The following is a 25,990-nucleotide window of genomic DNA, read 5'->3' on the forward strand; positions in this document are numbered from 1 at the left end:
TTGGGGAATTTCACAAAAGTCATGAATATAATAATAAGGTAAAAGTAAGTTTACTATTTTTTCAATCGAAAATCAATTTTTTGACCAAAAATTTTTGACCAAAAATGGTCATTATGGGGTCCTTATAATATTTCAAAGACTGCTCTGCGGTTTTGTCTGTAACATCTTCAGGCTAATTGTTAAGCACTCACTGCGCACTCTGTAGTGTCTTGCCCCATTTTACTATCATAGTTGACAGGTGTCAGGTTGACATGCCTCAGTTCCCACTAGACTTTGTGCTCCTTGAGGGCAGAACTCATGCCTATTCACTCTTCCTTATCTGGAATTTAAATATTCTTCCTAGATTGCATCTGTCTTTGTGGCAAACTAAATAATGGCCTCTCCAGGGGTGCCTGGGTGACTCAGTCGGTTAAGCGGCCGACTTTGGCTCAGGTCATGATCTCGCGGTCCGTGAGTTCGAGCCCCACGTTGGGCTCTGTGCTGACTGCTCACAGCCTGGAGCCTGTTTCAGATTCTGTGTCTCCCTCTCTCTCTGACCCTCCCCTGTCATGCTCTGTCTCTCTCTGTCTCAAAAATAAATAAACGTTAAAAAAAATTAAAAAAAAAATAATGGCCTCTCCAAAGATGTCCACATCTTAAACCTCAGGACCTATGAGTCTATTACCTTACATGGTAAAATGAATTTTGCAAATGTAATTAGACTAAGGACCTTGGGATGGAGTGGTTATCCTGGATTATCAGGGTGGGCCCAATGTAATCACAGGGGCTTAAGAAGAGGGAGGCAGGAAGAACAGCATCAGTAGGAAAACATACAACTATAGAAGCAAGAGGATGGAGTGATAAAAGAAAGTAGTAAGAAAGACAAGGATTGCAGGTGGCCTTTAGGAGCTGAAAAAGGCAAGAAAACGGATTCTCATCTCAGGGTCTCCACAAGGAACCAGACCAGCTAAAATCTTGACTAGGTTTGTAGTATTTTATTATAGCCACAATATGGAACTAATAGAGTCTGTTATTATTTGGTGCAATACAATCATCTATTCCTCTTTAGTTTTCCTCTGATGAACCTTGTGGTGTCACGTCTTCTTAGAACAGGCAGAATGTGAGCAGTGAAAACTCTTGGGCTTTTAAAAGTCAAACTTCCTGGGTTCAAATCTTGGCTCTGTACTAATTAGCTGCCTGACTTCAGTATCCTTTAAACTCTCAAACCCCAGTCTCATTGGTAAAATGGGAATAATAGTAGTTCTTACATCAGATGGATGATTTTCCTTTGAGAAACAGGTTGGGGTGTGTGTGTGTGTGTGTGTGTGTGTGTGCGTGTGTGTGTTTAGCACATCATTAGTATATGGTAATTGGTCAGTGATTTTGTTTTTTAATAGAAAATGTAAGTATAGAAATATTGACTGTCTAAATAAAGCATCTTAGATGCTACAAAACTACAAAAACATAGATTGTAGTTAGAAGTCACTTGTTGCTTTGTCTACAAAACATATGTGAGGAGGAATTTCCTGAGGGTTCAATTTTCTGACAGGCTTGGTAACTGAGGACAGATCCAGAAAACACTGTAAGTTAGGCCAAGATGATTGCAACGTTACTCTGGCTGTGCCTGAGTAAATGTGGTTTCCTTCACCTCGCATCTTCTCCCAGGTCTCTGGAGCCTTGCACGTGCCACACCTCTTCTGCCAGCAATGTCTTCCTCCATCCTACAACTGCTAACCTGCAATCTCTATGAAGTCTTTCTGACTCCTCAAGCTCCCAGTTATGAACTCTTAATTCTCCCTATAGGTTCTTCAGGGAAACTGCTGTTTATTTTTTATCTCAGAGTATCATGCTAGGCACCAAGGATATAATTCAAGAAATGCAAAGACTAGATTATCTGATAAATCAGTTTTTGAGGGTGATCTAGTGATTTGAGTTAAACATAATACACTGCCCCAATTACAATTATCTTATAAATCTGTCTTAAAATCAACTTTCTCAGCCCCTATATTTTTAATTAATTAATTACTTAATTAGAGAGAGAGAGAGAGAGAGAGAGAAACATCAGGGGAGAGGAGCAGGGAGGGAAAGAGAGAGAGAGTGAAAAAGAGACAGTCCCAAGCTGGCTCCACACTGAGTGTGGTGCCAGAAAGGGGCTTGATCCCATGACCTGAGCTGAAATCAAGAGTCAAACACTTAACCTACTGATCCACCCAGATGCCCCCAATATTTTAATTTAATGAGGAATTATATTGGTACATATTTCAGTAAACTCTAGCAAATCAATCAAGCATAGATGTTGCTTTGAGAAAAAAATCATAGAACCTCTCAAGTAACACAATGAATTACAGTAAAAGCATAGCACTGAAAACTTTTTACTGTGTGATAGATGTAATGATGTTTAAGATTTTTTTTTAATTTATGGAAAGGTTACACAATTAAAACAATAACTATAAAATCCTTTAAAAACAAATCAATTTCATTTTACCCAGGGACATTACAAGGTATAAATAAATCTTATTCTAAATAAATTATTTTGGGAGAATTCTATAATGATGCTATAATGTAAGTCAGGTGCGACAACAGCATTTACTTGCCTGCTAAATTTTCTGAAATATAGCTTTCTAAGGAAAGCAAGGGGTGTCTGCACAAGTGTTTAACTCATCTGTCAGATTTTAAATAAAGTGTTTAATATGTATTAGACATTTCATAATGCTGTTAATGACATTTATTTCAAGGGAGATACATATTTATACAGAGAGAAAGATGAGAATTGCTGTCTCACTATCTATGTGCTTTATGGAATCTCCTGCTTTATCTGCACTTTTTATGTATGCATTCATTCCTGTAAGCATTCCTTACATTTTTCAATTTATAATTCTTGTCTTTACAAAGAATGGTCTTATAAAAACAAAAATGTATTTATTTGTTAAAAAACCTTCAGCTTAATAAATATTAATATTTCACATGTGGAATAGTTCCATACTTTTCCTCCATTTTTTAAGATACTTTTTAAGCACTGAACTTTCTTAAATAGTGGTTGAGTATTGCCCAATTTATGAGGATGTAGGGGAAATTAACTTTTTTTTAATGATTTAAAATACAGAGTTGATAAAGGGGGAAAAATAGTCAAAGCGAATTTCAGACCTCTTATTTAGTTTCGTGTGATTTTTTTTTTATTACCACAAAGCCCAGTGGCCACCAAGTGGCAAATAAATGTTGGGGAAGGAACATTCTATTACAAGTGGGTTGGAAAATGGAGAATTCTTCCCTGAGTTCTTCCCCAAGAAACCAGATCTGCCTTGTGAAATAGTTCTGCGGCTTTCAAAATCCTATGCAGAGAACGGGCATATTCAGGCACAGTGTTTAACTAGGTTATTAATAAAGAGATATAGAGTAAAAGATTAAAAGTAAAAAGATTGCCTCAGTCCCCTGTCATGCGAGATGAAAAAGAAAACTGTACAAATAAAGACAATGGGCAATATTTTTCTCACCTGGAAAACCAGTGGATTAAAAAAAAACTATCTTTTAAGTCCTTTCAGCTATTAGAGTTTATGATTTTAAATGGATGAAACAGTATATTAAATTCCATCATAAGCCAGACTTCTAGGACCAACTCTACAAAAAACAAATCTTACCTTGTTAATGCTTTTTCTTGTCTCAAATTGTAAGTTTCAATAGATACATTGGTACAAAAGGGACACACACACACACACGCACACACACACAATACCAAGTACTTCTGACTAGTGTGTTCGAAGTTTATGTTTCATCTAGATGTTAGAGCGATTCCAGGTCCAACAATCTTCAAAGGCAGGTTTTCAAAGATTCCCTTAACCATTCACGAACTTACACATTCTTTATTAAGCTCCTACTATATAACAGATATGGTGAAAGGTGATAGGAACAGGTAACTAATTATGACATAGTCATCATCCTTCTATATAATAAATTTGAAGTAAAAATACGATATTAAGTGAGCACAAATGGAAAAAGAGGCAACTTCATTGAGGAAAGGATGCATCTTGGAGAAGGGATCATAGAAGCATTTAAGTTATTGTCCAAATAATAAGATTTCATGTATGAGTAGGGAGAAATGAGATAGCATTACGCAGGGAGGTAACAGACTTAGCAAAGACCTGGATGTGTGATGTGCTTGGAAGATTTTGAGAACAGTGAGAGGTGTGGCATGTCTAACAGGCCAGGTGGGAATGTGAGCAGCACAAGCCATGAGATAGAAAAAAACAGGCTGCAAAAAAAAATTTTTTAAAAAAGAAAGAAAAAAAACAGGCTGCACTAAATACATGCTAGAGAGTTTGGACTTCACTATATGAACAGTTTGAAATCATGGAAGGTTTTTAAGCAGAGGATTTGAAATAACTCCTCTTGGAGTTGGGAATAGAGAATGAAGGAGATGAAGATATAGAATGATTGGGGCCAATGAGATCATTTATTGGCCAACTCAGAAAGTCCAAGAGAAAGATCTTAAGAACATGAATTTAGTAGAGGAGACGAAAGAGTAAAGAGATTTCCTCCCCCACATCCCAAAAGTCAACTCAGCTAATACAAACTTCTAAAGAGATACAAAACCTCAAATATCAATCGAAGGTTGCAGGCTGGCCTAGCATTGGCCCTGAGTAGATGGCAGTGATTTGTAATTAGTGTACTAAAGTTAAAAACTAAACTCTTATGGCTTCTGTTTTTGTTAGACTGATAATGTTTAGTTGTAAATATGTGCCCCGTTTAGAAAATAAACTATTTGCAAACGTTTTGTTCCCCCAAAGTGGTAAACATTTCCCTTGAATCATATTTGAACTCTTAGTTGTTTAGCAAATCCATTTAGTTGTGGCCAATGCTAAGTTAAACCACAATGAAACTCATTCAAGAATCACTTTTACTTACCGAAGTGTGTATGAAAGAGATGTATTTGTTCCCCCTTTATTTACTCTGTATCCACAATGTGGACTGGCAGATGGATATTAAAATAATGTTATAGTGGCTGCAGTTGGAAATGGGAAATGACTGCAAATGGGCAAAAGGGATCTTTTGGGAGTGACAGAAAGGTTCTGAAATTAGACTGCAGTGCTATATGCGCAACTCTACAAATTTACTAAAAGTCATTGACCTATACACTTAAAATGGGTGAATTTTATGGCATGCAGATTATATTTCATTAAATCTGTTAAGGATATTATTGAAGTACATTTATTATGGATTTTAAATCTGCTAACTGTGATGGTAAAACCTATAGTCATTTATTTAGTAACAATTCATAGAGAAATTACTAGGAACAGGTAGGTTCCTAGACAAATGTTTCTCAAAATTTAATGTGTTTAAGAATTATCAGTGAATAGTAAATACAGATTCTAATTTGGTAGATCTGGGTCTGGGTCCATAATTCTACTAATTTAACAAACCTCAGGTGATGCCATAAGCTGGCAGAAAAATACATCCTGGTGTCACAGCTCTAGGACCTGGGAATATAGCAGGGAAAAGGAAGGCAATTCCTTGTTTCCATGGAGCTGGCTTCCTAGGCCAACAGCAAACAAGAAAACAAATAAAAGCTCAAGATAGTTTCTCATTTATATTACACATAACATTGAAAACAACCCTATGATTCAACATCCCTTCAAAATATTTGTAATTGCTGTCTCACAGGTGTCAGGCATTGTGACAGGCAGAGGAGACACAGTTGTGAATAAACCACAGTTTTTGATCTTGTGGAATTTACAATCTAGTGCTAGATTCATTTCACCCTCAAAACAACCCTTAGAGGCATGTAATAGGATTCTCTTGATTTGACAGAAGCAGAGGCCACACACCTCATATCAGTGCTTGGTCTCAAAACCAAGACTTCATCTCAATGCCATGTTAAACTATATTCTCCTTAATTTCATTGTTATATTTAAGAAATGAGAAATTTAGATTGTATTTACTATCACAGAATACTATGTTTGTTTGGGCTTTGGTGCCCTTGGTAAGTTGGGTTCTTTGTACAGTCTGTTAACATGGCTCTCTCCTCTTTCCGGGTCTCATGTTATGAAAGCACTCTTGTGCTTATACGGAAGATGGTTGCTTAGGGCCACATTTCTTTCTCTTCTTCGCGACCAGTTTCAGCAACCTTCTGAAAATCTATTTTTATTCTCTCCTGGCAATTTGAAGTTCATCTTCATTTATCATTTGCAGATGTACTTCTCATGCTACTTATTTCCTTTTTTCAGCTCACTAATGATGTAATTAAACAAATTAGAATCCAAAAATGACCCACTGAGGACAACTCCTCAGATGCAGTGCTCATTTAATGTTAATCATCCAGTTCTCCAATGGAAGGTCTCAGCTTAATGTGATCATACTGGGGCGCAAGAAAAATCCATTGCCATTTACACAAGGATGTAAATTCCTACATACATATGGGGGAAACATTTGAAATTCAACAACTTATTTGCATGAATATGAACAACGATGAAAATATAAAATGGGAAATTATATGCTAGTATATGTTTGAACATTTAATAATAGCCAACATTTAGTGAACATAAGTCTATAATTTATATTATTTGTATCTAGTTTAAAAAGTCATCTTCCAGTATAGCTCCATTTTCCACCCTAATCATCACCAGCACCACTATTTTGAAGGCCTGAAACTGAGAGCCAGTGAGGCAAGAGGATATCTCTGTAACTGTCTCTCCAAAGCTCATGTATTTTTCTAATACTATACCATCCCATTTTATATCACTTTAATTAATACTTTTAATTTTTGGTTGTCATCTTAACTGGCCTATTAATAAACTAATCATGCTACCCTTCTAATTTGGGATATGAAACTTCTCAGTACTCTTCCAAAAATACTCAATTTGGAGAATGTGAACGAGAGGATGTCTCCCCAAGGAACAGTTGACTCTACAAGAACCAGTAATTTGATCTGGCCTATTACAGAGAGATGTTAGTACTTACCTTGAAAAAAAGTTTTGTGAAACAAATTCCAGGTTTTAGTAAGCTGAAGGGGAATAAAAAAAAAGAATAATAAAAAAAAAAGACTCAAGTATGTAAATGTTCTGTAGTATTTGAATAACTATGGTTTCAAGACAATTATTTTAAATACACAAATCTGGTTTTAATGGCCATGCTTAGAAGATGGGCAGAGTGCTAAATGTGTAAGTAATTATGAACTTGGCACAGTAGCTCTGTTTATTTTAAGCTCTCTTTTGCTGGTTTGGTTGAGGATGTTTACTTAACCAGACTCTATTAAACATGCTAAAAACATTATTGCAGAGTTTGTCTTTGTGAGCACTTTTAATTGACAAGCTACAGAAGCAATAAATCATCAGGCATAGTAGATGATGGCATGGGGCTAGAGCAGAAACAAAGAAGACAGGCAGGTATCTTTTTATCTTGAACCAAAAATAAATAAATAAAAAAGAAAACTCAGTTGAAATAAGTGTTTCTGAAAAGCAAAGGACTGATAGTACTGGAGATTGATGTCTTCTATTTACCAGACACCAGGCCCTGTGTAGGAAACTGCTGGAGGCAGAAGCTCTCCAGCATGCTTCCACCCACTGGAAGTAGATGATTAAGCCCTCTCTGCTGTCAGGAAAATCCCATGCTGGTAACTACTGTGTGAGATTCAGCCTCTAACTCCCTACTCAACTCACTTACTTTAAGAGTGTGAAAAATTCCTAACACCTTAACCATCCACAACGCTAAAGGCTAGGAAAGACGGAAACTCTTGGGTATGTTTCACAGTGCCGGGACAAGGAGCTGAGAAATCATAGAAACTTTGGTCAATAATGACCCACGTGGAAACCTAGTTTTTTAGCTTTACTACACTTTCTTTTCCTTCCCCTCCTTCTCTCTCTCCTCCTTTCTCCTTTTCCTCTTTGTTACCATCTTCATCTTCTTTGTTGTCTCTATCTTTACTCGTCTATCTGGTGGTGGGCAGGGGGGAGGGCTTAATTTCATTTAAATAATTTCAGTGGTATTTCCTGATAAAGACCGTTTGGCTGTATAAAAACGTATTTAAAATACTTACTGAAAATAATTTGATCATTTCTATGTGCAATGTTACCGTGTCAGGTTCTCACAAATTAAGTTCACAGTAGAGAGGCGGTGGTTTTATTCTAAACATGGGAACTAAAGAATTTTTGCCATATACTGCAATTATTTACCAAAATATTTTTTTAAAGTCAGTGAATAGGCAAGCAGGAAAAAAATGTTTATCTTGACTATTTACATAATTCTCAACCTGATAGAGATTTTAGGCCATGACTACCACAGAAATTATCTAATGTGTTCTTTTGAAGTTTGTTGACAAAAACCACTCCAGACATAAATCTATTTTATGTGGTGTGTGGTCTTGGAGGGAAAAAAATATGTCTTATTGAGCTGAAAAATGGGCATCCTAAAATAGCCCTACCAAGTTTATAGCAGGAATATATTGATAAATAAAATAATTAACATGGGAGAATGGTTATAGGCTACATCTTTTTTAAAAGGCAGCATATCGTATTAATTAACGAACAAAATGAACATTTTTTAAATTTCTTTTTATTGAAGTATAGTTGACACAATATTACGTTAGTTTCAGATGTATAGCATAATGATTTGATAAATCTACACATTATGCTATGCTCACCAGAAGTATGGCTACCATCTGTCACTATACAAAAAGTGCACATTTTTAAATGAAGTTTAAAATGAAATGAATTTGGGGCGCCCGGGTGGCTCAGTTGGTTGAGCGTCCAACTTCGGCTCAGGTCATGATCTCACAGTCCGTGAGTCTGAGCCCCGCGTCGGGCTCTGTGCTGACAGCTCGGACCCTGGAGCCTGTTTCAGATTCTGTGTCTCCCTCTCTCTCTGACCCTCCCCCGTTCATGCTCTGTCTCTCTCTGTCTCAAAAATAAACGTTAAAAAAAATTTTTTTTTAAATAAAATGAAATGAATTTTGGGAGGACCCAAATGCAATATATTATTATAGAAAAATTTTCACATATATAGGGTCTCTCATGTACCACAAATACTCTTTATAATAGAGTTTAACATTTAAATATAAATTTTTCTGTCAGTAACCACAGCACCACTTATTTATGAGAAATAAAGGAATGTCTAGATGCATATTAATCACTTGGTCTTATAGGATGCCATTTAGGAAACTGCTAGGCTCTTCAAATACCAGAATTAACGCCATTAATTTAGAAACAATTAAATATAGATTTCATTATGAGCAATGGAACTAAGAACTAGGGCTTCAGAGTCATACAAACCTTGGGGGAAGCTACTTAACCTCTTCTAACCCTAGGCCTTCATCTGTAAAAAGGTGATAATAATTTCATTGTACAAAATTTTCAAGACTACAGTTAACAATACTATATTGTGCATCTGAAAGTCGCTAACAGAGTTCATCTTAAAAGTCCTCACCACACACACACAAGAGTGTAACTATGTGCAGTGACAGATGTATTAACTGACCTTATTGTAGTAATCATTTCACAATATGTACACATATCAAATCATTATGTTTAAACCTTAAACTTATATAATGTTATATGTCAATTATATCCTAATAAAGCTGGAAAAAAATATCAATACTTAAATGAGATAATTTATGTCATGGCCTATGTCCAGCACCTAAATGTACTCAACAAAAACTAATTTCTTTACCTCAGGAAGTAGGAGTACTCTTCCCAAAGATAAGAATCATGTTCCATCTATGTTTATAGCTGTCAAAATGCTTAACAGAGCATCTTACACAAGTAGATATTCAACAAAATCTGTAGGAAGAAGTAAGAAGAGAAGAAAGGTTCTAATCCCAAACCAACTCCTCATTTAGGACAAGAGACAAAACTTACATAAGTAAATATTTATTTTTGAAATTTACATACAAAAATAAATACCACCCTAAAGGCACATACCACTACTAAATTACTGGAGTCAGAAAAGGAGTTTGTCTTGCTGCTCAAAAGGCATTTGAATAAAAGGATTCTTTGGCTCTTCATAGTGTTCATAAAAAAAAAAAAAAAGGAATGAATACAGGAAGGCAGGCTCACTAGGAGGCCCTTAAAATAACCTGGGTGCACAGGGCATGGACCAGACTGACGCTGTGGGAATGCAGAACACAGGAATTAAAAAAATGAGTAGGAATCAGCAGAATTTAGACCATCCTGGAGATGGTAAGTAAATGGGAATGGGCAGGGAATGCCCAGGGTTTCTGCCTAGAAATGATACAAAGGGAAAGCAGAATAGACAGGCTAAGGAGGAACCATGAATTCCTTTCTTTTTATTTTTTTAAGCATGTTTAGATTTAGGTGATGGCAGGACATCTAAGTAAAGATGTTCCATAAACAGAAAGAAATCTTGACTGAGAAGAATATAAAAGGTCAGGGCAGAAGAGGAAGATCTGGAAATTGTCTGCATAGAGGTGGGTGGTAAATAAAATTGAGTGCTCAAGCATCCTGACTTGCTTAGAGGACATGAGCTGCAAAACACAGGAGATTATAAAAAACCTTTCTTAATTTAATTACATTAATTTTTCCAAGTATTTCTGGATTCTCCCTGGGGGTTAATATATTACCAAATTTTACATACCACTGAGAGCTAAAAGACACTTGAGAGATTTCTGATTCCATTTCTTCATTTTACAGAAAGGCAGAAGCCCAGAGGTGTGAAGAGACATGCTCGAGGTAAGTGAGCAAATAAGTTTCCATTTGTTCATTCATTCAGTAAGTACAAGTATGCAGATATAGAGGACTGCAAATATGGGATGATTTAAAATTTTATCTTGATGTGTTCCTATTTACAAATTGTCAATCCTTTATGATTGTAATATAGTCATACTTGTGCTAAGTTAAAGTATGTAAGTGTAAAGTATACTTCAAATGACTGACCCAAAGGCATATAAACTACCATAACTGGGAAACCAAAGGTTTTCTCCAAACATTAATATGTCTTTCAAAAAACAATAGGTAATGGTACTGAAACATAATCACATTTAGAAACACTTTCCCATTCTAGTTGGAGTAAGTCAGAAAAACCCATAGGTAATGTAAGATGCTTTCTAAACTTCTATTTGAGGACATATGAGATCCCCATTTTTTAAATGGGAATCCATTTAATTAATTAATTCCCAGCTATATTATATGCTTAATTTGAAACATATAAAGTAGCACTTAAAACTAGAGAAAAAAAAAGTAAACATTCCAAGTCACTTTTTATATAATGTATAAAAAACCAAAGGGGAAAAAATGAATAAATATAGCAGAAACCCAGCATGGCTATAATCTAAGCTTTCAGTTGCTTAATTAGAAAATCACTCAATTAATTTCTTGGTAGTTACCCTAACTTCATGCCCCTTTCTCAACTGACAATAGCCAGAATGAAAAAACAAACAAACAAACAAAAAAGGTGGCAGTGGGGGAAAAGAATTCATTAAACTCTAAGTTTACATTTGATTGTTTTTCGGTAATAGACAATGAAGTGGTTATAAAGCCTATGACTGAATATGACCAATGAGAGAAAACTGATTAGCTCGGTAGCAAGTGTAGTCTATCTTTATCTCTTTGGAAAATTCTTTCACAGAATGTTTCCTTGCAACTTACACATACATATTAGTTCATATTCTAGCCCTAAAGATCTTTCAAAGCAATTGAAATAGTTCCTGTGCCCTAGTAATCTTTTTAATATTTAAAGAAAGTTACCAAATTCCCTGAGTTTCTTTGTACCCTGGTCATTCCTCTAATGAGTTATCCTAAGCATCTTGCTCTATTGTTTTTTCTCCACAGAATCTGCTCCTGTTCACTTTGGACTTTCTTTAACATGGCACAGCATCATAGAGTAGACAGGAAGCCATTTCAGGAGATCTTTATTTGAATCTCTGCTTGTTCACAAGCAGTCTGTTTGACCTTATACAATTTATTTAGCCTCTTGAGCCTCAGTTTTCTTATCTGTCAGATTTGAAATAAGAATAATAATCTCAGAGTCCTGTTGTGATGACAAAATGAGATCATACATGGTCCAATGTCTGGCCTACCTCTCATCAAAACCACACCTCTAATAGGCGTCAGATCTTTTTAGGTAAAAAGAGGAGTCCCATCACCTCTTAGACTTATATATCATATATTAGCTGGAAACCCAGGAGAACTGAAAGTGTACTTAAATACTTGCATGTTTCACATGTGTGAAACCCCTTCAAATATCAAAAAAGTACGAGCTCCTTCTTTTCTGAAAAGATTTCCTTCTGTAAGACAACGGTAGTAGCTCTTAGATAAATTTGATATTTCTTATATAATAACCCTCATTCCATATCTTCTAGCTTCCTTGTTCTCGTATCCCAAATATAGTCATTTCAGCTTATTGCTCTGAACGATGGCAATGATTGCATTTCAACACACACACACACACACACACACACACACACACACACACACACACGGTTTGATATAGAAGTACTGCTGAAACTATGCCTAAATTTCACTGTGTCCCATGAGCCCCAGTAATTGAGCCTGTTAAGCATCTGCCTGTAAGAAGGTGCCACATTTTTTTTTCATAGGGCAAATAAGAAAACATTCTTTCAGCTACACTCATATTTCTGGTAACATCTGCACAATGTCTTCATGTCACAGACCAGAATTAAATATTCTTTCCCTAATGCAGAGTGCACAGCCCAGTCTTTATTTCAAAATCCTCAAGTCTCATTCTCTATTAAGCATATTCCAATCATCTACCAACATAATAGATCATTTCTTTTTTGTACTTCCATTTTCTATTTCATTGACTTCTATGAGAGCATCTATACAACTTAAAAACTCTAATTTGTTTATCTAGCTCTTTAGACCATGACCTTTCTGAGGGCAGAGAAAATGTCCTAGTCATCCCAAAGGCCTAGAACAGTATCTAGCTCAACATATTTTCCCCTCTCCAGTGAATCTCTTTGGTTCTTATGGCAAAATTATGTGATGGAAAGACTGGTACTAGAATTTAGGAGGCTTGGGTTTCAGTCCTTGTTCTGTTTCTTAATTAGCTATTAATCAATGTCTTTAAGAAAGGTAATTAACTTCTAGAGGCATCTAAAATAGGACGGCTGGGCTAAGTCATCTTTAACATTTTCCTTGCATTGAAAATTCTGACTCTCAGAACTCAAGTATTGATGTAATTTATAATGTGTGAGAATAATAAACAATCTTTGAGAGTACATAAGTACACCATTCTAACCAAGATAAAATGAGATTAGGTCACAAGTATATCACTGAACATGAAGTTACCATATAGAAGAACACAAAATGAACTCTGGTTAAAGTCTTCTCTCAAATTTTAAGTGCAGATTCGGACTATTTGGGTATAATTTAGTATGCTTGATGGCAATGGCATTCATTAGGAGTCCCCAAGAGTGAGTGTCCTTACAGATTCATTTAAATTGCTCTCAGTATATCCCCTGTGAAGAGAGAATCTGGCTCTGCGTGTCCATGGGTTATGTGTGGGTGCACCATGTCTGAATCACTGGCACCAGTGTCTACTGCCAAACAGAAATCCCTAGACCTCAAACTATTAAGTGTTGAGCAAGATATTTAGTAACACTGGGAATTCTGAAAGTACATATTATTTTGGCTTAGGATACCTAGGGGAAAGAACAGGTTTTTTATTATTAAACTGAACCTTGAACATCATTATCTTCCACATGGAAACTAGACACAGTTAATGAGGAAAAAGCAAACACTCACTTTCCAAGGATACATTTTCAGATTGAGATAATACGTCAACCTTCTGTTTCTGTCAGTTGGCTCAAGTGTTTGTAGAACACTATTACTGAGCGCTCCAATAGGGTCAACATTCTAGCATTAGGTCTTACTCCTTATTCTCAGTGATAAATAAAACAGCTCTGTAAATATATAAGAATGTTTTGCATAGAGAGGTAAATTTTTATGCGTTTGTCATCAATAATATCTAAAAGAATCTTTAAAATTTGGTTAAGTCACGCTGATATGGAATAGAAAAAGACGTACAAAGACATACAAACTGACAGGGTTTCCTTAATATTTATGAGTTTAACAGTAATACTCCTCAGTCTCAGATTCCAGCATTATTCTTGTTACTTTACAACATTTATGAGAGTGAAAAATCATTTAGCCTGACCATGCACATAGAACAGTGATTTGTAGAGCAGATGATGGCTATTAATTTATCATGGAAGATAAATTATGCTTCTACTCTCTTTCTGAGGGGCAGAGCACTCCTGAGACTAAATAACAAACCAAAACCCTGGTGAGTGAACCATAAAGGGGAAATCCAGCATGTCAAAGGGAGATTTACATCAAATTAACATATCTTGAGATGTTATTCTTCTTCCCTGCAGGGGTATTTCTGTCTAGACACCTAGGACTGGTCATTAGAATCAATGTACTTTCCCCTGAACAGAACTGACAGTACATACTAATTTGCAACCTCTAACTTTGCTTTTACTACAGCAGTGCTCTCCCTGTACATGCTCTCCATAATGAGTTGCATCATATCCCCTGTCATATCAGAATCTTGTTTCTCACAGGCAGAAAGCTTCAGGAAGCAATTTACTGTCTTCTTCATTGGATTATCCACTTTGATGAATTCTGGTCTCATCAGAATCTCACTACTCAGTGGATATTTTTCATTTAAATTTTGTTTCCAAAATCAGGAGTATTTGGACACAATGGGAAGGAGAAAAAAATGAAAATGAAGAAAAAAAATGTACATTCTTATCCTTATTTTTATCCTTCGGAGATGTCCCTGGGTCCTTAGAATTCCTTCAAACCATATAATTCTTTACCTTATATAAGTTATGTATTATAATATCTTACTTCTTTCACAATAGATTATGAAGTATAATTGAATATGACTCTCTTTAATAGGCAAATGTCATTAAAATAAAAATCAGTGTAATAAGAATTCACTTGGAAATTTGAAGTTATAAAAAACTAAGAATCCAAATGTCTCTATAAAAATTAAATTGAATATTTTAGTTATAAAAATATGTGATACTATCAATCTTTACTACAAACAATACAATATTTTAATTTGTAATTTGATCCTGACTGTAACTGCTTTGAGGAAGCAGGTTGAAATAGTGATACAAATATGTGATCAGCTAAAATTTTGGCTGACTTTGGCAAAGCACCTGGGTTTCTTAAATATATACTATGGACCTCCTATAGTTGATTCTTTCTCAAATTCTACTTATGTTCATACAATAGGCAATCTAGGGGCGCCTGGGTGGCGCAGTCGGTTAAGCGTCTGACTTCAGCCAGGTCACGATCTCGCGGTCCATGAGTTCGAGCCCTGCGTCGGGCTCTGGGCTGATGGCTCGGAGCCTGTTTCCGATTCTGTGTCTCCCTCTCTCTCTGCCCCTCCCCCGTTCATGCTCTGTCTCTCTCTCTGTCCCAAAAATAAATAAAAAACGTTGAAAAAAAATTAAAAAAAAAATAGGCAATCTATATGCAGATCAATGTCTGAGGACAAGCATCAATCAGAAATCAATACACTTTCAGTTAACTTTTATTGAGCATGTAGTCAAAATCCTACCAGGTCTTAGCAAGAGTAATCAGATATAATTTCTGTTTTCAAGTTCCGAATCTTTCAAAAAACAGATATGTAATCACACAGCATGTGATTGCATGTTCTAAGGCAGCACTGTCCAATAAAAATCAACTGCAAACCATAAATGAGAATCCATATATATAATATTAAAGTTTCTAGAGGACCACATTTCAAAAGTAAAAATTAAACAAGTGATATTAATTTTAAGAATATGTTTTACTTAGCCTAATATATCTAAAATATTACCATTTCACAAGTATATACATGTTTTGATGGTATGTTTTGTATATTTTTGTACTAAGCCTTGGAGTGACATGTGGATTTTACACTTGCAACACATCTCAATTTGTACTAGCCACACTTCAACTGTACATATAGCTAGTAGCTATCATATTGGACAATACAGGAAAGAGCATACAAGTTCTGAGGGAACATGGAGGGAAAAAAAATAATTCTTCCTGGGCTATCAGGAAAATTGAACAATAGAGCTGACATTTACATTTCGCCTGTAAAGATAAATAGGATTTTATTAGGCAAAGTGAGAATAGTTTGTAGTCAGATTGTGAAGCTCTATACAAAGTTTGGATTTTGTCTTCAAGGTATGGTATACTCCAAGGCAAGGAGTAACAATCAGAGTTTCATTTTCAAAGCATAAATATTGACAGAATGGAAGATGCATTGGAAAATGGGAAGAGTAGAACCAAATGGCCTCAAGTATGTGATTGTTGCAAAGAACATGAGACCTGGATTTAAATATGATCTATATGCTTAAGTGTCCCAAATTTAACTTCTTCAACCCAGTGTCCCTCTTAAACTCCAGACCTGATAATTTCATGCTTGACCTCTCCATTCAGATACATAATAATCAAGTCTCACATAAAATAACAAAAACTCAGCTCCTACTCTTCCACGAAGATGTGCTCTACACACAGTCTTCCCCATTTCATTTGATGCCCCTCTTTCCTTCTGATCATCAGCCTGTTAGATTGAAAGCTTTAAAGTCATCTCTCATTCCTCTTTTTCTTGTTCTCTCTCATACCAATCTCTCAGGAAATCCTGGTGATTACCATCAAAACATGTCTACAATCTAACACTTCTCTCTAATTCTACTGCTACCACCCTCTTCTGAACCATCATTCCTCACTGAATTGTTTTAATAGCTCCTACCTGGTCTCCTTGCTATTACCCTTGTCCCTGAGAGTATATTTTCAGCACAAAAAAACAGACTGGTGTTTCTGAAATTTAAATCCACTTTTCTCTTGAAACTCTTCAAGGGCTCCACATATTACTCAGAGGCAAAGTACCTATATAACAGATTAGATTGTTCCCAATTCTCATCAGCTCTCTGTAATAGAATTATGCATTCATGCTCTTTGCCATGTGAATTTTAAGCATCTTTCACAAGAGTAGACAGAATTTACATCCCTGTCCCACTGACTTTGGGCTTGAACAAATGACTTTCTTTGGCCAATGAAGTATGTAAAGGAGATCATGTTTCAGTTCTAAGCCAAAGCTTTGAGAGACATCTTATATTTTCACTCACTCCTCTTGCTGTATGCTATTCATTATGAGAAAAGAGTAGCCCAGATAGCTACGACCCAGAATGGGGATATACAGGTGACAGTTTTGATCCCAGCTTGCAACCTGAACCCAAGCCCAAACAATCCAAGCCAAGCTTAGTAGAGTCAAAACTGACCTGCTGACCCAAGTGAGAAATAAATGCTGTTGAAGATAATGAGCTTTGCCATTGTTTGTTATGCATCATTATTATGTTGATAGCTGTCTAACAGACTTTGCAATGGCCTATAACACCCTTCATGATCTGCACACCTCCTTTCCTCCCTTCAACTCTCTTCCCTCTTTCTGGGAACTTTCTGGGGTTATACAAATGTTCCACACAGGGTTATATGTTTTATGATTGCTTATTTTTTTAAGTTTATTTGTTTATTTGGAAAGAGAGAGAGAGAGACAGCACAAGCAGGGGATGGGCAGAGAGAAGGAGAAACAGAATTTTAAGCAGGCTCTGCCCCATCAGTGCAGACCCCAGTGTGGGGCTCAAACTCATGAACTGTGAGATCATGATCTAAGCTGAGATCAAGTTGAATGTTCAACCAACAGAGCCACCCAGGTGCCCTTGTTTTATGAGTGTTTATAAACAGAGATAAAATTAATTAATTTTTACATTTAAGATATGTATATATCGCTGTATATAAACTTACTACAAAAAGGAAATCAATAAATATTGAAAATATTGAACTCTACTTAGTAAGTTTGCTTTTTAAAGTGCTATAAGTTATCAATTCTGAAACTATCTTTTTAATATTTGAGTCATAAGCAAACCAGTAAAGATGTTGTGAGTAATGAAAAACAAGTTTCTCCTTTTGAAGAAGACATATATATTTGTGTATGTGTACATGTGTATATATATTTCAATGTGTATTTCCTAAGAACACAGACATTTTTAAAGATAATTGCACTATATTAGCAAAACCAGGATATTTAATATTGGTACTGTACTGTTATCTAATCTAGACTTCCTACTCATATTTCATCAGTTGTCCCAATAAGGTCCTTTATAGCTTTATATATATATATGTATGTATGTATATACATATATATGTGTATACATATGTATATATGTATATATACATATGTATACACATATATATGTATATATGTATATGTATGTATATATATACATATATGTGTATATATATATATATATATATATATATATATATATATATACAGAGAGAGAGAGAGAGAGAAGGAAGATTAGATGGAAAGTACCCTTTAGTATAAAAGAATTGGGAGACAGAAATGTTAACTTATGTTTTATAAACACACATACACACACATTATACAGACAGACATAGATGTAGATACAGAAATAAAAATGTAAAGATATCAAATGGATAGCTATTGAATCCATGAGACAGACATAGATGTAGATACAGAAATAAAAATATAAAGATATCATAGGGATATCTATTGAATCCCTGAACCAATCTGATATAAATAAATAAATGAAAAAATAAAGAAACGAAGAAGGGAGATGTCTTCCTTAAAGGAGAATGCCAGTCAATAAATATAGATGTAATAATGGATTTAGAAAATCATCAATGGATATAAAAGTAGTAATTTAAAGTGTGATGAGGAAAAGATATTTACATATTCTCAAATTATTTCCTTACATATACTTACTAAATACAAACTGAAAATGTGGCCTTTACAGCAGAGAAACCTGCTGGATTACTATCAGGAAGTCAAAGCTAACATCACCAACACTGGAAAAAGCCAACATCTTTGACACTTGATATAAAGTACTGAGAAAGACTGAATATCATTTTAGTACTTTTCCTATAAAAAATGCATAATCTTATTCAATTCAAGAACAAAGCAAATCCAAATCAAATGCCAATAGCCTGAACTCTCCAAAAATGTCAAGATCAAGGGTCAAGAAACACAGGACACTGACACACACAAGAAACACAAGAAACTTGACATTAAATTCAATACATGGATAGAGAATAAACTGAGCATTGCTGGAGGGATGTGGGTGAGGGAGGATGGGTTAAATGGGCAATGGGTATTAAAGAGGGCACTTGTGATGAACACTGAGTGTTATATGTAAGTGATGAATCACTAAATTCTACTCCTGAAACTAATATTACACTATTATGTTAACTACCTAGAATTTAAATAAAAACTTGAAACATAGCAACTAAATAAATTAATAAATTAATTAAACACATCATCCTGGATTGAATTCTGGACAAGAAAAAGAAAAGGTATAAAGGACATTATCAGGATAACTGATGAAATCTGAGTAGGAAGTCTAGATTAGATAACAGTACAGTACCAGTATTAAATATCCTGATTTTGATAACTGTAATGCAATTATGCTTAAAAATGTCTGTATTCTTAGGAAATATACATTGAAATATTTAGAAGTTAAAGGGCACAATGTCTTTAATGTCCTCCCAAAGTTCAGGGGGAAAAAATCTGTATATATTTGTATATTTGTTGGTAAATAGGTAGGTAGGCAAGTATAAAGAAAGAAAGAAAGAAAAAAAGGGAGAGATGGCGGGAAGGAAGAAGGAAGGAAGAAGGAAAGAATGAACAAATGAGCAAATGGGGCAAAATGTAATTAATTGGTATATCTTGGTAAAAGATATGGGAGTGTTCTTTGTACTACTGCAACTCTTCTATAAGTCTGAAACGAGCAGTTTTCAAATGCTCACACTGCTCTTAACATACTCAACTTACCCTATCCTACTTTTCCTTCTTCCATAACACTGACTACCACCCTTCAACATGCTATACATTTATTATTTATCTATATGACCTTCCTAGAACAACTAAAATGCAAATCTATGAGGGCAAGGATCTGTATCTTTTTTGGTTCACTGATATAGTCTAGGGTCCTAGGAAGTGCTTGGCACAAAGTAGGTGCTCAATAAATCTTTGTTGACTGACGAGAGAGATAATCAGGGTGAACTGGGAAAGTAGTAATGATAATAGAAATTAATTACTGCATTGACAATAGCTAACATAATAAATATTTATTGAGCATTTACTATTTTATTTCTATGTGTATTACCCATAGTAATTCCAAGTGCTTTACACATATTACTTATTTAATCTGCCAAAATTTCTGAGATAGGTACTATCATTATATTCACTTTATAAAATGAGAAACCTGAAGCACAGAGAGTAGTAGCTTTTCCAAGGTCACCCAGCGATAAAGTGATAGGACAGAAAGAGAAAGCCAGATATACCGACTCCTACAGTCCTCTGTTGTGCCTTTTGAGCCAAAGGGAGAGGCAGTGTCCAATAGCACAGAGGCAAACCATTCAGGATCAGACACACCTGGGGTGAGTACTGAGTCTATTAGACATTAGCTGTACAACTTGAAGACAGTAACTTAATTACTCCGTCACCAAATTTCTTAATTTAAAAAGATGCACATGATATTTACCACATAGGAATGTAAGGCTTAAGAGATATAAAGTGCCTGAAAGTGATTAGAAAATCATAATCATTATTAGTTGTACCCTCCCTCCTTAAAGTGAGTGATGAATTTTTGTTGTTTGTTTCTCAGGTTGGCTTACTAGATGGTGATATTGTCGAATAAGCTAGAGAACAGTTGTTAATCATGGTCAATTCCCATTTTAGGTATTAGCCACTGTTTGGTCTCTGGCATTAATAGATAACACTTTCTCCTTTTTTGTTGGACTCAGTATTCCATGTATATCGTCCCTTTATGTGTCAGCAAACTAACCTTCTTAGGATGATCTACATTGGCACCAAAATATGCAGGTGCAGCACAAATGGAACAGAATTTCTCCTGTTCTCTTCTTGAAAAGAGGATGATCTTGGGACCTCTAGAGAGCCTATATGAGTGGGGAATAAAAACAAAGTAATACTTCTTCCCTGAAGTGAGCTGTAAATAGAAAAGAGTGGGAGGAATTGGTATGTGTAATGAATTGCTATAATTTTATGAAATATTTTTAACATTAGTGCTGCTCAGTGTGACAACGAAAATGTCAGTAATGATCATTGTTCTACTTACTGTGTCAACACAGACTCACTTCTTGGTGATGTTTTTGTTCTATTATTTGCATATATGACTTAAATTAATGACCTATTTAGTATTACTATATATTTCAATCCGGAGTGTAGGCAGAGGGTTTTGGTACTTCATAAATCCCTTATTAATAAAACAAAACAACCTCAAACTTCTGATATTCTCAAAGAAAAATGTGTCAGAAGAACAAGACCCTGAATCAGTAGTTTCCCTTGAAATGCTGGGGCCCAAAGATGACAGTACAGGTGAGCACACTGTTTGGAGACTGATGCCTGCACAAAATTTACTCACATGGGGATATACTTTGCCTATTCCACAATATAAATGAGTCCTATTTCTCTACCTTTACATCAAATCATGTAACCAGATACACCTTAGCTTGCAATCAACATATTTTCACTCTTACATGGCACTTGCATTAGGCAAACAGCATTTGAATGTAGTCCATGTTGTAATATTTATTGACTTTTTAAATTTGTACAAAGAACTTTCTACAGTTATTCATATATAATAGCTCAATAAGTCTAGTGATATTAGGTATAACTCTTTGCATATTTACCCTGGAGGATGAGTAGATATTACATGAAATTTATCCTTTAAATAATTTTCTTTGAGTGAAACAAGCCTCCCTTCTTTCAATTTGTTTTAACGTGGATACACCCACAAAGTTTAGAAGTAGCTAAATATCTGATTTTTAAAAAAAATAATGTTTATTTATCTTTGAGAGAGAGAGTATGAGCAGGTAGGGGGCAGAGAGAGAGGGAGACACAGAATCTGAAGCAGGCTCCAGGCTTTGAGCTGGCAGCACAGAGCCCGACATGGGGCTCGAACCCATGAACTGTGAGATCATGACCTAAGCTGAAGATGGACACTTAACCAACTGAATCACCCAGTTGCCCCAAAATACGTGCTTTTAAAATTCAGTCTTTAAGAATGAATCTAACCATCAGGAATTGTTAAAATTTTTTAAATAAAAAAAAATGCATTTGATTAATCAGTGTTGAGATACCTGGGTGGCTCAGTTGGTTAAGCATCTGACTCCTGGTTTCGGCTCACTCATGATCTTGCAGTTTGTGAGTTCAAGCCCTGCATTGGGCTCTGCGTTGACAGTGCAGAGCCTGCTTGGGATTCTCTCCCTCTCCCGCTCTCTCTGCCCCACCCCTGCTCATGCTCTCTCTATATCCCAAAATAAATAATTAAACATAAAAAAAAAAAAGATGAATCAGTGTTTTGGTTAAAAGCACAAAATTAAAGGAGGATGGCAAAAGTGTCCTATCCAAATCCAAGCAAAGTTGATACAGAACTAAAATGACTTGAGTTCTTAGGGGAATCATATGGGATATTAGATACTGTTTAAAAGATATCAGTTTTTCAAAAGTGACTTTTAAAGCCATTCTACTAGATAAACTATCTGTATTACTTCTTGTTAGTATCCACATTTCATGGTTCTACAGCTAGTTACACATTCGGAGCATCTGCTAAAGCTCAAATTCTGCTCTAGCTTCCTGTAGAGGAGTTAAGGATTATTTGCTTTTATATGGTTCATTTATGTCTGTGGTATGTGATAAAGGTGGTGATTTCTTGACACAGAAATATAGATGGGTTTTCCCCATTAAAAGCTCTATGGGGGGGAGGGGAGGAAACCCTTATAAATCACTGTGTGGTCTTGTAAATCATGCAGTGTTGTGAGATATTTTCCTCCCAGGTTTGAATCAGAATAACAAGCACACATGAAATTGTCAAGAGCATCCAAAAAGAAAGCAGTATCACCCAAAACAAACAAAACAAAGTCTAATATTATTTTAAGCAAAAATCCTGAAAAATTGCTTGACCCAAATAAAATATTTCCAAGAGTGCTACCAAGAATATGAAAATATTAATAGGTATGTATGTATTCCTATTTTAAAACAGGAAATTATAGAAAGATACTAAAGCTACAGTAATAGCAGTAACAACAGAATAAATTCTATTTATTGAGCACTAACTGCCTGACATTTTGCTAATGGCTTTCCCCTGATTTACTGTTTAATCCCTGCAATCACACCATGAAGTTAGCATCATGTTACAGACAAGAAAAGTTTTGACTCATATCTGCATATTTACTAGAATATCCTGTAAATGTACCATGATAATTTTATTTCAAGTTATATCTCATTTAGGGAAATTATTTGACACTATGTAACTGTGTAACTTCTCTTCTCACTTTTCATGGTCATACTTCTATTTAGGGACAGAGAAAGTCTTCATATGTGCATTTCTCAAATAAAAAAAAATACTTATGCTTCTAGATTTGCAGTAACTCTTTCCTACCATCTGTTTCCTAAATAATGATTACCAACAGTAGACATCAATTGAGCACTAACTGTTCATGAAGTACAGATATAGAAAAGAGATTAACAATGAGAGAAAGTATTCTCCCCAAACTGATATACAAATACACAAATACATACAACACAGAATATTTTTAACCTTATGATACTAGGCACAATATCTTCCAAGGAATATCCATACCCTAAAAGAGTTCAGCTTTTACAGATATTGAGTTTTATTTATTATGAGGGGAAAGCTTTTATCAATAGAAGATTCTGGCTTATTTTAATAACATAGATACCTTAGTACTATAAATATAGATCTGTATTTATAAAGTGACATTTATTCATTTCATATTTTCTTAAAGTGACTGAAGTGGGTTACTCCTTTAAATATGGAACTGGTTATTTTATAAATCATTTGGACAATAATTTGTGAGATGTTCTAATGGGGAAAAAGACAAGAAAATCTCATTATAACAGAGATGATATGGTGGAAGTCATCCAGTACCTATGGTGACCCTTTGTTGAACAACAAAGATCTTTCTTTTTAGATCACTGACCTGGGAGTATCAAAGAAAATGTGTTTCTTCTGAATTTCTAAATTCTTACACCTGATGTGTTTACCTTTTCCTTTGACTGCTGGAAAATTTAGTCTAAGTTTTGATTCTAAAATTGATTCTATCAATTTTAAAGGACTACATAGTGTGTGTATTTTACAATGATGATTCTGTTTTTCTATCTTTATTTTCTGTTAATCTGATTCCCAAGTATTTATTTTATATTTCATATGTGTATGTATGTGTATGCTTACATATGTACATATATGTCTGTGTATTAAGTGTGAGTGTGTGTATATGTGTGTACTTTAGCTACATAAATCTCCTTATAGAATGAATAGAGTAAGACAGGGCCGTAACATTTAGAAAAAGAAAACCAACAATCATTCTGACACAATGCCTACCATAATATATCATATTTTTAAAAATATGTATTCTACTACATTCCATACAGACATATGCCAAATTTTCTTACCCCTAAGTAAAAAATGAAATTAAAGAAAATGCAAGCAATGAAACTTGCTCCCATCCTTCACAATGAAGGTCTTGTGGAAAGAACATGGACTAGCAAGCCAAATATGTGGATTCCCACACCATCTTAACTTGGGCTACCTGTTTGAATTTGTATGAACTGCCCACACTCCACGAGCTTTAGCTTCCTCATCTCAAAAATGAAGAAAATCTTTCCTTTTTTTTCCTTTTTTTTTAAAGTTTATTTATATATTTTGAGAGAGAGTGGGGGAAGAGCAGACAGAGAGAGTCCCAAGCAGGCTCCCCACTGCCAGCAGAGAGCCCAACGCAGGGCTCGAACTCAGCACCGTGAGATCATGACCTCAGCTGAAATCAAGAGTTGGAAACTTAACAGACTGAGCCACCCAGGTGCCCATGAAGAAAATATTTTCTATTTACCAGATGTTTGTAAGTTTTCATGAGATTAAGTAAATTTGTCACATAGTACAGACTCAAGAAATGCTCATTCTTAGTCTTCCTCATGGAAATCTCTATTCACTAGATTTTTACTAAACACACATGAGACATTCTGAAAATGTTTTATATATCAATTATAATGAATTAAAGGGACCTATTTTCCTTTACTGGAATGGGCTATATAGGGAAAAATTTACTATAACTTTATGTTCAAAAAAGACATATGTTCAGTGAAGTTTTTAAATGATGGTGCCCAATGCTTGTAAAAATATACATATGCATGTATTTCTGCTTGTTAGGAATGGTCACTCTCTCATAATGCAAATGGGAGTATACATAAATTATCCACAGACCGTCTCAAGAGGTCTCAGAACTTTTGTATGTTACCTTTGATCTAGAAATTTGACTTCCAAGAACTTTGATGAAAAATAATTAAGGTGGGCCACCTGGGTGTCTAGGATGGTTAAGCGTCTGACTTTTGATTTCGGCTCAGGTCATGATCTCATGGTTCGTGAGTTCGAGCCAGACGTGACTCTGCACTGACAATGCGGAGCCTCCTTGAGATTCTCTCTCTCTCTGTCCCTCCCCAGCTTGTGCACAGGAGTTCTTGCTTTCAAAATAAACTTAAAAAAAATAAGAGTAGGTACAGAAATTTTACAAAGATGTTCACTGCAATACTATTTATAATATAAAAATTGGTTTAAAATCTATATTCAATAGGAGGTTACTGAGTAAAGTGGAATACATTTAGATAACTGAATTCTGACTATCATATAATGAGATGGCAAAATACATTTCTTGACATGAAAAGATGTATGTAGCATATCACTGAAATAAAAAACAGATCTTGCAATATCATATACCGAATAACCTCATTTTTTGGAATAAATTCATATTCCTGTAAAGGAAAAAATCTAGGGGAGTTTACAAAAAAGATGTGAAAATGGCCATGGTTGTTTCTGCAACATTGCAGGTGATTTTTATTTCTTTTAGCCTAACTGTATTTTCTCATTTTTCTGTGATGAACACCTGGCACCCATGTAATAAGAGACATCAGCTGAAAAACAAAGAAA

General features: G+C 35.1%; 1 protein-coding gene and 1 long non-coding RNA gene across 6 annotated transcripts in view; both read right to left on the minus strand.

The window, feature by feature from the left end:
• Positions 1–25,990, minus strand: part of ANGPT1 (angiopoietin 1) — a 243,604-nt gene that overhangs the window by 181,535 nt on the left and 36,079 nt on the right. The window lies entirely within an intron of this gene.
• LOC131494433 (uncharacterized) lies at positions 3,022–14,627 on the minus strand. Its single transcript, XR_009253402.1, has 4 exons — positions 13,686–14,627; positions 9,634–9,743; positions 6,931–6,973; positions 3,022–5,506 (listed from the first exon to the last, which is right to left on the minus strand). It is a non-coding gene; the product is annotated as an uncharacterized LOC131494433 (long non-coding RNA).

This window comes from Neofelis nebulosa, chromosome 14 (assembly GCF_028018385.1).
Source record: "Neofelis nebulosa isolate mNeoNeb1 chromosome 14, mNeoNeb1.pri, whole genome shotgun sequence".
Taxonomy (NCBI): Eukaryota; Metazoa; Chordata; class Mammalia; order Carnivora; family Felidae; genus Neofelis; species Neofelis nebulosa.